At 39.0% G+C, this 15,191-nt stretch overlaps 1 protein-coding gene across 6 annotated transcripts in view; it reads left to right on the top strand.

The window, feature by feature from the left end:
• CCSER2 (coiled-coil serine rich protein 2) overlaps positions 1-15,191 on the top strand; it is a 190,993-nt gene that overhangs the window by 21,524 nt on the left and 154,278 nt on the right. Inside the window, exon 1 of one of the 6 annotated variants that reach the window (XM_036281523.1) lies at positions 2,280-2,298. The exons of the other annotated variants lie outside the window; for them this stretch is intronic. The gene's annotated coding sequence lies outside the window, so the exon portion shown is untranslated. Of the gene's footprint in view, positions 1-2,279; positions 2,299-15,191 lie in introns of those variants that run through there. 6 annotated transcript variants of the gene reach the window in all.

Here is a 15,191-nt window from a genome sequence, read left to right as displayed (position 1 = left end):
CCATGCTGTTGTGAGTACTGTAGCCTCTTAGGGTTTGCTGTCACGTCGTGTGATACCTCCAACTTTGTTCTTCTTTCTCAAGATTGCTGTGGCTATTCTGGGTCTTTTGTCGTTTAGTGTTTTCTAAAAATAATGTTTTATGCCAAATGTTTTAGATTTCTTCTTGAGAAAAACTTAAGAGTTAGGCGTCATGGGTACAAGTAGGGATTGATATTCCAAATTAGAATAAATTATTAAGAAAGAAGGAAGTCATGGGGGAAGAGATTGGTTTGTTAATTTGACTTAATAACAGTGCAGTTTGTAGAAGGGTGGAGAAAAAAATAAATATTATGAATTTGGGTATCTGTTTTAACCTGGTAAATCGAGTCTTATAAACAGAGCCTTGTCAGCCAGTTCTACATGACCTCAGGTATTATGTGAAATATACGGCCTATTTTGTGTCAAACTGTGTTAGGCTTTATATATAGTATATGTGTCAATATTGTGCATTTGAGGTAAAACAAACAAATCTCATCGAGACACTGTTAAGGCATCATACACTGCTCATTCTTGCTTTCAGCTTTCATTCACCAGATACCAGGTATGTGCCAGGCTGTGTCCCGGGTTCGGAGCGAGGGAACAAGGGAATGGGAGGCATGGTCTGTGTTCTCAAAGAACATGGCCTCCCGTGAAGGGAGCATCAGCCTGGCTGGTCTAAGGAGCACTTCTTGACTTGTGACAAGAAACAGGAGCCCACAACCAGCCTGGTGGGCTTGGGCTCTGTAGAGGGTTCCTGGTGCTGTGAAGAGTGTGTGAAGATTGAGGACAAGTGCATCCTGTACACATTGGGCAGCATGGTCTTTTGTGGGGGCGGTGAGTCCCCAAATTCCTTGACAATCGGCCATGAGCTCTTCTGAGCAGTGGAGCAGTCTTGGGCTGATTACCAACTACACTGTCCACAGAAGCCTTGAGAATTCCCTGACTCCTTTCCCTCATTGAACTTGGTTCCCAGTGTATGTCCTGATTCCACATTCGATAACATTAAGTTTTATTTTTATGCATATTTTACTGTCTAGTCTTTACTGGACCATTAGCTCTATGAATACAAGGTTCGTGCCTTTTTCGTCACAACTCTATCCCGAGTGCCTTGTACCATGGTTGGCACATTCTGAGTGCTGGGTAAATATTTAGTCAGCTAATAAGTGGCATTGTGACTAACATTAGAATAGTGTTATGGAGGGCATCCAGTAATAGCTTTGTTAGAGAAGAGAATGTGACTGCATTCATGTTTTCTAGCTGTGGGTTTTTTTCTTTTTCATTTCAGCCCAGGTTTGTTTGTTTTTTTCCTTTTCTGCTAGATTAAGTTTAGCCCTCTGGACTTCATAGAGAACACACTTGTCTTTTAAGTTGCTTACCTGTGTTTCACCTGCCTCCAGTGACTCGGAGGACACACAGAACTACAAAATAGGACATCTTGTGTGAGGTTAGGGTTAGAGAGCATAGGTTAAAAATCTTGTAAAGTTAGAATTGCCCTTGGAAAAGCAGGTAGTGACCAAAGGCTAGCCTTTCTTTGATGCTTTTTTTTTTTTGAGTATTAGTTCAAATAATTGGCTTAGGTAAGAGAAAAACCTATCTTTAGATAGGAGTATCACGCTTTTAGTAACATGCTCATGCTGACAGGCATGTACGAACTGAGACTTACTAAGGGAGAAATAGACTTCTGCTTTGTTCACTGGTGCAGAAGCCCGTGAGCCGACAGTGAGCAGAGGAGTGTCTGTGTCTGGGATCCGTGGCCCTGGGATCTGTGGCCCTGGGATCTGTGGCCCTGGGATCAGTGGCCCAGGGATCTGTGGACCTTCAGCATTTGTCTTGTGAAATGTGTCCCAGAGGACTCCTGTAACTTCTCCCCCTGTCATGGATTCAAAGTGATGGGAGCCTTTAATTCTCAGTACATAGGTGATTTCTTAAAGAGCTTTATTTTCAAAGGATTAGTTAATTTAGGCATTACTGCACAAATGATATTTTATACAATTGAGGAATTAACAGGGAACTGGATTTGTCTGCTTTATGGACACCTGTAACTTTGAAGTATCTAGAACAAAATGAATGTACATTCTTTTCCTGAAATTTTGTGAGAATGGAAGACTGCAATCCAGCTATTCTATTTTAAAAAAAAAATTTTGTTGTTGCAATTTTTATTAATTCATTTTTGTTACAGATGTTTCTCCTTTTTCTCCTCTAGACATCCTCCTCCAAATTCCACCTCCTCACCCCCCGCCAGCATTATTGTCTATGTCTATTGCTTACTCATACATGCATGTAAGTTCTTTGGTTTATCTCATCCCCAGCTATTCTTTTAGTTAGAAATCTCTAATCAGTTTTTCCATGAAATAAATGCATCATTTTAATAACTGAGAAAGATCCTGTACTTGAGGTGTTTTCCGAACCATCTGAGACCTTGCGTTAGGTGTCGCTGAGTGCTGGCTCCCTGTGTATCACTGGATTCCAGATAGTCTCAGTGTTTGGTTATCAGAGCAGTTTGTTCCCTGGTTTCATAGGGTTGGTTTATGTTTAACATTCATTGCTCAGTAATATTTTAGATTAATATTAAAATACAAGCTTTGTAATTTAATATAGTGTTTTGTATTAAATACTGTTCTTTTAAAGCTTAAATATGATGAGGGAGTCATGCTGATATGAAACTGAATATGGATGCATCACATTGTGACTTGGTTGGATACATTGTATTGTGACCTGGACATTTTGTTGTCTTAAAAAGTAAATTATTGCCCTGGCGGGTGTGGCTCATTTGTTTGGAGCATCATTCCCTACACCAAAATGGGGCGGGTTCAGTTCCCAGTCAGGGCACGTACCTAGGTTGTGGATTTGGTCCTGGTTGGGTGTGTTCAAAAGGCAACAGATCTGTGTTTCTCTCTAACATCTGTTTCTCTCTCTCATGGGTGCTCTCGCTCTCTTTGGAATCAGTTAAGAAAAAGTAAATTATTAATTATCACACTTGTATAAACCACAAAGTAATATGTAACACAGCCATTTTTGTATCTTCTCTGAGCTTTGCATCAGGGTCAGACTCAGGTGTGGTAAAGGTCAAGGATGCCTGTTCATACTACTTTTTGATGTTTCACAAACTATCCCTCAACATAACAGGGCCAGATTGGCCTCATGAGATTGTTCAATAGTCTAAGATAAAAGCTGTGACTAGGTACTATTATTTATCCATAATTTACATATGAAAAAAACAGATTTAATGAGTGACCAAGTAATTTGTTCTAGGCTACACTCCTAGGTTAGTGGTGAGCCTAAATTTCTAGTCTGGGCCACTCCACAACCCTCAACCGTTACCCTTTGATAGTTGTCCTGCTGTTGGAACCTCTCAAGCCTTGGTTAGACCAGTTTTATGGTTCACGGTACTGCTAACTTAAAAGTCCTTTGTCATTTATGGGAGGGGTTAAGTGTAGAGATCCAAGCACTGGGAGTTCTCTGAAAAGAGGTGGTGGGGGGTGTTGGGGAGAAGGTGGCAGTGGAGAGGGAGAGAATGTGAATGCTAAATGTAGGAGGAGAATGTAGAACGTGTTGTAGTTATTACATATTTCTTTTTTTTACTTTATTGTTGAACGTATTACAGATGTTTCTCCCTTTTTTCCCCATTGACCTCCCTCCCCATTCCCACCCTCTCCTACCTTCCCCACACTATTGTCAGTGTCCCTTGGTTGTGCATATGTGCACAGAAGTTCTTTGGTTTAACTCATCCCACGCTCCTCCCCCTTTCCCTCTGAGGTTCATCAGTCTAACAACCAATTTGTACTTGTTAATTCCTTCATCTTTTTCACCCATTCCCCCAACCCTCACCCATCTGGCAAGCAACAAAAAGTTCTCTGTTATCTATGAGTCTGTTTCTGTTCTGCTTGCTCCTTTTGTTTGTGGATTCAATTATTGATAGTTATTACATATTTCTTCCTGTTACTGAAGCATCCTTATTTGGAATTTACTTTTTTAAAGGAAAATTTTTATATGGACTCTGGCAAACATAATGAGTAGAAAAAAATAGTGTGGTATGTGGTGAACCCCTCAGTGTGTTACCACTAAACTTTGAACAGTTATTAGTATCATTTTATCTGTAACACTTTTTTTGGACAGGGGGTGATATTTAACAGAGTATTTAAGAGCAAATCTCAACATACAATTTCATGTTTAAAGAGTTTGGTATTTGTGGCTCTCATGGACGATAGACTTAAAAATTTTTTTTTTTTAAGTATGAGCATTATACTCATCACTCCCAACAAAAACAGTTAAGTCCTTCAATTTCTGTTCCATGTTCAGTTTTCCTGAGTTGTCTCAAAACAGTTCTTGATTATTGGGCACTTGATTGAATTAGGACCCATAACACGGTCTGCACATTGCATTTGGCTAATATGTCTTTTAAACTTGTAACTTTTTCTTTCTGTTTATTTGTTTAGGAAAGAAAAGGAATCCTTCCTCTTAGAGATTTTTTTACTTTCTAGATTTGGCTAGTTATGTCTTTATGTGGTTTAACGTGTTTTTGTGTGTGTGTGTGTGTTTCTTATAAACCGATAGATTTGGAGGCTTGGTTGGATAGATTCAGATTAATTTTGTTTTGGCAAGAATATTTCGTAGATGGTACTATGTATTTCCTCTTGTGTCATAATAGGACGTTACAATTGATTCAGGTTCAGGTGTCTTTTTCACCTAATGAATTTAGCAATCGTTAATGGTTGCAACCTGGATCTGTTAGTTCATTAGGGATTGCTTGCTAACCAACACCAGAGGTATCTGATTTTCTTATTTTGTGATTCCTTCATTTTTCTGCATTTACCAGTGATGATTCTTCGGTGAATAAACCTTTTACCATGGTTATTTGATTACCATGCGAACACAAGAAAGGTAGGCAGGTGTGCTGCTCCCTTCCCAGCCGTTTAAGGCTTTGCTTAATAGGATAGAAGGGTTCAGGGAAGCAGGTGGGGTTGTGCCCTTGTCCCAGCACAGCCTCTGACCACCTCCTGCTTGTGCTACTGAGAGGCTCCCTCGAACACCAGGGTGAGGCCCAGGGAGAAGAGCCTGCTTTTCCAAACTACCATATGACTCCCCATTTGGCTTTGAAGCATTCGTGAAGAGGTTAGCTTGTTATTCCTTTGTGGTGGTCACTTGTTTCTCTTATGTTCTGCCAAAAGTGAAACTGTTAAATGCCTGTCCCTGGAGGATCTGGTCCCCCTTTGGAATTTGATTCACTTGCCTTAAGATGTTAGTGCTCAGATGGGCTTGAAAAAAATTAGGATTTTGAGTATTTTTCTAATTTTCAGGTTGTTAGGTGCTAGTGAAATTCATTGCAACTGTCTACATCCAGAGTGGAAGTCTTACCTTCCTATAAATGGAATGATGCTATATGTACTTTTAAGTATCTGGATTCTTTTGTTTAAAGGATCTTATTAATTCATCTGTGTTGTCCCATGTAACCGGTAGCTTTTTTTTTTTTATTGCTCTGTTGTATTCTATTATGTCAAAATTATAATTGAAATTTATTTTTCTATAACATTATACTTTCAGTACATGTAAATCTTAACACATGCTTTATTTTGGTGTTATTTATTGTGTCTGTCATGTGCTAAAAAAGTTTGGGGTTGGGTAACGTGTACTGATGGTACTGATGTATCAAACCCTAGTCTGTGCCATCAGTGAACTTACAGCCTAGTAACTATCCATCATGTCCATGTTACCCAGTCTCTCTTCCCCCTGACACTTGCCCCTCCAAACCCAGTTCTCATTGCTCATTTAATATAACTTAGAAACTTTGCTCCAGCAATTCCTAAATAGACCAAAATGCAAACAATTGCATGCTGTGATTTTAAAAAAAATATGTTCTTATTTATTTCAGAGAGAGAAAGGGAGAAGGAGAGAGAGAGAGAGAGAGAGAGAGAGAGAGAGAGAAATATTGATGAGAAACATTGATCGGCTGCCTCCTGCATGTCTCCCACTGGGGATTGATCCCACAACCTGGACATGGAATCGAACCAGTGACCAGGAATCAAACCAGTGTCCTCTTAGTGCATGGGTTGACACTCAACCACTGAGCCACACCAGCCGGGCAGCATGCTGTAATTTTTTTTCAAGCTCCTACAGTTTGTAAAATGTCTGTGCTTAATTGTTATACCTATGTACTATTTTAAAATGCAGTGTAACTGCTCAGGTATTAGGCTTGGCCATTTTTCAAACAGCTTGTCACCTGTCACTTTTACCTAGCATTTGCTCTGCACCTTAATGTCGTTTGCATGTCCTACACATCATTTGAATTTTACCTGAACTACATGGTAAAATTTGAAGGGAGAGTTTTTGTTTTGGCCAGGGGCACTTCTGTTTTCTCTTTATCTGCTAATATTCCCCTTGTCCCTGAAGAAATTCAGGAAGTAATACAACTTGAATCTACATTTAATAACACTATTTAGTGTTTCTAAGCCACACATTCATTTAGAGCATTGCTTTGATTCCCGTCTGCCTGAGTAAAAAGTTGTATCTGGAGGACAGAAAGGTCAACTAGATCCAATAATGAGGCTTTTCGGAGACTGGTGTGTGCTGTCTTTAAAGCCATGAAGAATCTCTAATGAAGTTGAAATATTTTAAATCTTTGCTTTCAGCTGAAGGTGAAATTTTTGCTTATTTAATGGCCATAAGCAAGCCTTTGAATCAGCTTGTGCAACAGATGAAAGCCAGGAAAAATAGGGGAGGAGGGGATATGAGGGAAATGGTTGAGTAACACAAGTTAAAACATTTTTTAATTTCAGATGTAGTTACTTGAATGTGAAAGCAGGTTTCCAGAAGTGACTGGAGTAGGTGTGTAGTTATCAGCTTCTGTTGCTCAGTTGATCGCTCTTGGACTGTCGTGAACATTGCCTATGTAACTTTCTACAGTACAGGCAGGCCACACCTCTAAAAGCTCTTGGAAAACAGGAGTGTGAGTGAGTGGTTCCTTGGATGATAAAGTATTGGATAAGAAAGGAGTTTGCAAGGGTTGAAAGCTGTTTCTCTGCAAAACGGCTCCGTTAATTCTTAGGTTCTGTAGAGTCGATATGTTACTCCAGCTCTCCAGTCCCTTCCTCCACTCCTGTCCGTAGCTTCCAGGAAGCCTGAGAACATGCGATTCTCCGGTCAGGAAGACAGTGTGCGTGGACCCTGGAATCTGGCAGACTTGAACCTGAATCTGCTTCAGTAAATTAGGAACTTGTGACTTTGGATAGAATTTTAGCCTTTCTGAATCTTAGTTTATCGTTTTAAAACGGGTTAAAATCTACCACCTTATATTGTTATCAAAATTAAACAACAAAGATAGACTGGTGAGCACCTATTGTGTAAGTGCTTAGTAATGTTTGCTGCTTCTTTTCCCTTCTCATCCAATTGTTGATTCATTTTAAAAGCAGAAATTATTAGTTTTTTAAAAAGGAATTTATAAGTAGTTTTGAAATTATTTTCAAATGTGAAATACAAATACTGTAAATCTACTGTACTTGTAAAAATTAGTATTAAAGAAACTAGCTCTATGAACAATGGACATGGACAACAAAGCTGGGGACAGGGCGGGGAGGGGGGAAGAGGGTAATCAGTGGGGGAAAAAGAGAAGCATCTGTAACAAAAATAAATTAATTAATTTTTAAAAAAAGAAAAAAATGAATCTAGTTTTTAAAAATTGTTTTAGAATACTGTAAACTCTAGGAAATAATTATACGGGGAATAAAAAAAAAAGAAACTAGCTCTGAAAATCTCATACTCTTCCCAGCCCTGTATCAGCAGACAACATTGAAGTGCTTCAGAGATCACGTATATCAATCATTAGATTTTATAGCCAACATGTACTTTTTCAGATTGTTATGACTACATTTTTTTTGCTTAGCAAGTTTTATTTATTTATTTTTAATTAAGTTTATCGCGGTAACATTGCTTAATAATGTTATATAAATTTCAGATATACAACTTCGTAATTCAGTATCTCTATATTGTGTACTTCCACCAAAAATCTGGTTTCCTCTCATTACCATATATTTACTCTCTTTTACCCTTCTCCCCTTCTGGTAATCACCACTCTGTTGTCATAATCTATGAGTTTAGACTGCCGGTCAGGATGGCGGGTAGGTAAACATGGTATCGCGTCCTCCCACAACCACATTGAAGTTACAACTAAACTACTGAACAACCATCATTCAGAACCACCTGACATCGAGGTGAATAGAAGTCCTACAACTACGGAATTAAAGCAGCAGCCACACCGAGACTGGTAAGAGGGGTGGAGGCGGACAGACTGGTCCTACACCCACGTGTGGCGGGTAATAATCAGGAGGCACACCTTGGCTGGGAAGGTCCTCCCTGAGGACTGAGGGGTCCTTGTCCCACACCAGGCGCCCTGCTCAGGGTTCCAGTGCCAGGAAGAGAATCCCCATCACTTCTGGATGTAAAACCAGCGGGAACTGAGGCTCAGGGAGGCTGAAGCAGCTGGAACCCCAGGCAGCTGCTCTTAAAGGGCCCGCACACGGATTTATCCGACTCTCTCCCTCTAAGCTTGGAGGGGAGACAGCTCGAGGGGCACCAGAGACATACAGGGAAGAACTGAGCTGTTTGGCATTGGAGCGAGGGCTGGAGAGGGGGCTTTCTCCTGGACAGACTGCTGTCAGAAGCCTTTGTTCCTTTGGTGAGCCCTTCCCTTGGGCTACAGACAGTCACCATACCTGGGACTCCAGCAACCTGGCTCACACTGGTAGCCCCGCCCTGGTGACTCCCTGAGGCCCCGCCCCAACCAACTTTCAGGCCCACCCAAGCTGTTGCCAGTTGCTTAACCATAGGATTGGCCTGTCTAGGATTCTGTTTCAGGTTTTCCTAAATCCTTTGAAACAAGCAACATCTGGTCTCCGATAGCCCCATACCACTTGTTAAGTAATACATAGAAACAAACACAGGGAGGCAGCCAAAATGAGGAGACAAAGAAACAGGTCCCAAATGAAAGAACAGAAGAAAACCCCAGGAAATAACTAAGCGAAATGGATATAAGCAACCTGACAGATGCTGAGTTCAAAATACTGCTTATAAGGAGGCTTAATGAACTTAGTGAGAACCTCAGTGAACTTAGTGAGGGCCTCAAGAGCATAAAAAAGGACCAGTCAGAAATGAAGGAGGCACTAACTGAAATAAAGAATAATTTACACAGATTCAGTAGTAGAGTAGGTAAAGCCAAGAAGTAAACCATCGATTTGGAATCTAAGGAAGCAGAAAACACCCAATCAGGACAGCAAAGAGAGAAAAGAATCCAAAAAAATGAGGAGAGTGCATGGAGCCTCTGGGACAACTTCAAGCGTGCCAACATTCGCATCTTGGGGGTGCTAGAAGGAGAAGAGAGAGAACAAGAAATCGAAAACCTATTTGAAACAATAATGGCAGAAAACTTCCCTAACTTGGTGAAGGAAATAGACATACAAGTCCAGGAAGCATAGAGAGTCCCAAACAAGATGAACCCCAAGAGGCCCACACCAAGACACATCATCATCAAAATGCAAAAGGTTCAAGACAAAGAGAGAATCTTAAAAGCAGCAAGAGAAAAGCAGATAATTACCTACAAGGGAGTTTCCATAAGACTGTCAGCTGATTTCTCAAAAGAAACTTTGCAGGCCAGAAGGCAGTGAGTGGCAAGAAATATTCAGAGTGATGAAAAGCATGAACCTACTACCAAGCTTACTCTATCCTGCAAAACTGTCACTTAGAATCGATGGCCATATAAAGACTTTCCCAGACAAGAAAAAGTTAAAGAAGTTCATCACCACTAAACCGTTATTATATGAAATGTTGAAGGGTCTTTTTGAAGAAAAAGATAAAATATATGAACAAACAAAATGGCAATGAATACATATCTATCGGCAATTGTGTCTACAAACAAAATGAACAGGCAGAACAGAAACATTCTCATAAATACGGAGAACATTTTGTTGGTTGCCAAATGGGAGGGGTGTTGGGGGAATAGGTGAAAAAGGTGAAGGGATTAAGAAGTAAAAATTGGTTACTAGACTGACAAACCTCAAAGGGAAGGGGTTGGGGAGTGGGAAGAAATAAACCAAAAAACTTATATGTAACCAATGGACACAGACAACAGTGTGGGAAAAGGCAGGAGGGGGATGGGAATGGGGAGGAGGGGGGTCAATGGGGGAAAAATGAGGAACATCTGTAATACATTCAACAATAAGGATAAAAAAAAAAAGAATCTACGAATTTAGTTTTGTTTGGTATTACTTTTTTGTTTTCTATTCCACGTGTGAATGAAATCGTAGTTTTTGTCCTTTTCTATCTGACTTATTTCACTTAGTGTAATACCCTCAAGATCCATTCATGTTATCGCAAAAAGCTGTATTTCATCTTAAAAAAATTTTTTTGCTTTTGTTAATCCTCACTCCAGGATATTTTTCCATTGATTTGTAGATAGTGTGGAAGGGAGGGAGGGAGAGAGAGAGGGAAACATTGATGTGAGAGAGACACATTGATTGGTTGCCTTCTGCACGACCTGGGCCAGGGATTGAACGTGCAACTCAGGTATGTGTCCTTGACTGAGAATCAATGCTCCAACTGCTGAGCGACACCACCTGGGTCTGTAGTTCATCTTTTTTATGATTAAGTAGTATTCCATTGTATACAAATACCACATCTTCTTTACTGATTCATTTGTTGACATATCAAGTACAGTACATCAAAGATAGCATAGATACTGAAATAAGCGAGTCTCACAATGTCTGTTTTATTTCATCTCAAAGTTACAAGTAAATGTAGGAGAACGTTTTATAAATATTTAGAAACAAAAGGTAGCCCATCAACAAATGAAATTCCAAAATACTGTACATAATATACATAGATATGGAAACATTACTGTGGGGCCCTCAGATTACCTTAGACTTTTTTATTTAACTAGGGTAACTTTTTAAAGATAATTTTTTTATTTTTCAATTACAGTAGATGTACAGTATTGTGTTAGTTTTTAGTATACAGAGCAGTGATTACACATTTAAATAAATTAGAATGATCACCCTGATAAATCTATTACGTGTCTGACATCATACACAGTTATTACAATATTATTGACTGTATTCCCCGTGCTGTACTTTACAGCCCCATAACTGATCTGTGACTACCAATTGTATTACTTAATCCTTTCATCTTTTTCACCCATATCTCCAAATCCCTTTCCAGCAGGCATCTGTCAGAATGTTCTCTGTATCTAAGGATCTATTTCTGTTCTGCTTGTTTGTTTATTTATTTAGATTCCAGATATAAGTGAAATCATGTGGGATTTGCCTATCTCTGTCTGACTTATTTCACTCGGCAGAATACCCTCTAAGTCCATCCATGTTGTTACAGATGCCAAGATTTGATGCTTTTTTATGGCTGAATCATATTCCATTGTATATGTGTACCACTTCTTTATCCATTTATCTGTTGGTGGTCACTGAGGTCGCTTTTATATCTGGCTATTGTAAATAATGCTGCAATGAACAAATGGATGTATATGTCTTTCAGTTTAGTGTTTTGGATTTCTTTGGATAAATACCCAGAGATGGAATTGCTGGGTCTTTCTTTTTTTCAAAGTCTTTGTTGTCTGGTATAGGTATTACTACCCCAGCTTTTTTTTTTTTTTTCTATTCTATTTTTTTGAAATATCTTTTTCAAAGAACAAGCTTTTGGTTTTATTCATCTTTATTTATTTATTTTATTTCTGTTTAATTTATTTCTGCTTTGATATTTATTATTTCCTCCCTTCTGCTTACCCTGGGCTTTTCCTCTGTTCTTTCTCTAATTCTTTTAGGTATAGGGTTAGATTGTTTACTAGAGATTTTTCTATTTTCTTGATGCAGTAGGCCTGCAATGCTGTGGACTTCCCTCTCAGGGCCGCTTTCCTGTGTGCCATGGATTTTTTGTGGTTGTGTGTTTATTTTTGTTTGTTTCCCGGTGATTTTTTATTTCTTCCTTGATTTCCTTGGTAATTTATTCATTGTTTAATAACATGCTATTTAGCCTCCATATGTTTGAATATTTTTGAGTTTTTTAATTGTGGTTAATTTTTTTCCCCCATTTATCTTCAGATCAAGTGAGAGGGAGGGAGGGAAGGAGAGAGAGAGAGAAACATTGATGTGAGAGAGACACATCAATTGGTTGCTTCCCGCATGACCCTGACCAGGGCTGGGGACCAAATCAAAACCAAGGTACGTGCCCTTGATCGGAATTGAACCCATGATTCTTTGGTCTGCGGGCTGACACTCTAACCACTGAGCAAAACTGGCCAGAGCTATTGTAATTGATTTTTAGTTTTGTGCCATTGTGGTCAGATCAGGTGCTTGATATTCAATTTTCTTAAAATTTTAAAAAAATATTTTTTTATTGATTTTAGAGAGAGAGGAAGGGGGGGAGGGAGATAGAAACATTGATGAGAGAGAACATTGATTGGCTGCTTCTTGCATGCCCTCCACTGGGGATTTGGCCCACAAATGTGCCCTGACCAGGAATTGAACCAGCAACCTCTTGGTACATGGGTCGATACTCAACCACTGAGCCACACTGACTGGGCAAATCTCCTTAAATTTATTGATACTTTTTTTGTGTTCTAACATGTGGTCTATCTTTGAGAATGTTCCATGTGCACTTGAGAAGAATGTATATTCTGGTACTTCAAGATGGAATGTTCTCTAGATATCAATGAAATCCATCTGATCTAGCGTGTCGTTTAAAGTCACTGTTTCCTTGTTGATATTCTGCCTGGAAGATTTATCCATTGATGACAATGGAGTGTAAAGTCCCCTACTCTGACTGTATTGCTGTTGATCTCTCCCTTAAGGTCCACCAATATTTTTTTATATATTTAGGTACCCCTGTATTGGGTACATATATGTTTATAAGGGTTATATCATCTTGTTGGGTAGATCCTTTTATTATTATGTAGTGACTCTCTTTGTCTCTTATTATGGCCTTTATTTTGAAGTCCATTTTTTCAGATGTAGGTATTACTACCACAGTTTTTTCTTTGTATGTTTGTCTCCATTTGCATGCAATATATTTTTCCATCCCTTCACGTTTCAGCCAGTGTATACCTTTTGTTCTCAGGATGGGTCTCTTGTAGATAGCATATATATATGTCATGTTTTCTTATCCTTTCGGCTTACCCTATGTCTCTTGACTGGAGTAGTTAATGTATTTACATTTAAGATTATTATTATTATTATTATTTAATTTTTTTATTAATTTGTTTTGGTTACAGATGTTTCTCATTTTTTCCCCCCATTGACACCCTCCTCCTCTCCCGCCCCCCACCCCATCCCCAGCTATGTTGTCTGTGTTCATTGGTCATGCATACATGCATGTAAGTTCTGTGGTTTATCTCTTCCCCCACAAACTCCTCCTCCTCTGAGGCTTGTCAGTCTGTACCCCACCTCTATGTCTCTGGGTTGATTTTGTTCAGCAGTTTGTTTAGTTCATTATATTCCACAAATAAGTGAGATCATGTGATATTTGTCTTTCTCTGTTTGGCTTATTTTGCTTAACATAATACTTTCCAGGTCCTTCCATGCCATCTCAAAGGATAAGAGATCTTTTTTTCTTACAGCTGCATAGTATTCCATTGTGTACATGTACCACAGCTTTTTAATCCACTCATCTACTGATGGACACTTAGGTTGTTTCCATATCTTAGCTATTGTAAATAGTGCTGCTATGAATGTAGGGGTACATATATTCTTTCTGATTAGTGTTTCAGATATCTTAGAGTATATTCCTAGAAGTGGGATCACTGGGTCAAATGGTAGTTCCATTTTTAACTTTTTGAGGTAACGCCATAGTGTTTTTCATAGTGGCTCCACCAGTCTGCATTCCCACCAGCTGTGTACTAGAGTCCCCTTTTCTCCACACCCTCGCCAGCACTTGTTTGATGATTTGTTGATGGCGGCCATTATGACAGGTGTGAAGTGATACCTCATAGTTGTTTTAATTTGCATCTCTCTGATGATTAGTGATGTTGAGCATTCCCTAAGGACTCCATCAAAAATCTACTAGACTTAATAAATGAATTTGACAAAGTAGCAGGATACAAAATTAACGTCAAGAAATCAATGACATTCTTATACACCAATGATGAATTCACAGAAAGAGAAACTAAAAAGACAATTCCATTTACTATCACAGCAAAAAAGTAAGACACCTAGGAATAAACTTAACCAAAGAAGTAAAGGACCTCTTCACAGAAAACTATAGGTCATTGAAAAAAGAAATAGAAGAAGATATAAAAGTGGAAGCATATACCTTGTTCATGGATTGGAAGAATTAACATCATTAAAATGTCCATATTACCCAAAGCAATCTGTAGATTCAATGCAATCCCCATCAAAATACCAACAACATACTTCACAGAACTAGAACAAACACTCCAAAAGTTCATATGGAACCAAAACAGACCCCGAATAGCCACAGCAATCAAAAAAGAACAAAGTTGGAGGGATCACATCACCAGGTTTCAGGTTATACTACAAAGCCACTGCAATCAAAACAGCCTGGTACTGCACAAGAACAGACATATAGACCAGTGGAACAGAACAGAGAACCCAGAAATTGACCCAAGACAATATACTCAATATTTGATAAAGGTGGCAAGAGCATACAGTGGAGTCAAGATAGTCTCTTCAATAAATGGTGTTGGGAAAATTGGAGAGCTACTTGCCAAAAAATGAAGCTAGAACACAAACTTAGACCATACACGAGAATAAACTCAAAATGGATAAAAGACATAAATGTAACTCATGAATCCATACAAATTCTAGAAGAAACTATAAGCAACAAAATTTCAGACATACGCAGCAGAATTTTCACTGATACATCACCAGGCAGCAGAAACAAAGGAGAAAATGAACACATGGGACTACATCAAACTCAAAAGCTTCTGCACAGCAAAAGATACAACCATCAAAATGGAAAGGCAACCCACTGTATGGGAGAGCATCATTGCCAATGATATAGCAGATAAGGGGTTAATTTCCAATATATAGAGAGTGCTCATACAACTCCACAAAAGGAAGACAAAGAACCCAATTAAAAAATGGGCAGAGGACCTAAATAGACACCTCTCCAAAAAGGACATACAAATGACCAAGGTCATTATTGATAGGTACTCATTTAGTGCC

The sequence above is a fragment of the Molossus molossus genome, unplaced genomic scaffold (genome assembly GCF_014108415.1).
Source record: "Molossus molossus isolate mMolMol1 unplaced genomic scaffold, mMolMol1.p scaffold_m16_p_37, whole genome shotgun sequence".
NCBI classification, from domain to species: Eukaryota; Metazoa; Chordata; class Mammalia; order Chiroptera; family Molossidae; genus Molossus; species Molossus molossus.
Note: the sequence above shows the minus strand (reverse complement) of the source record. Positions and strands in the feature narration are given on the sequence as shown.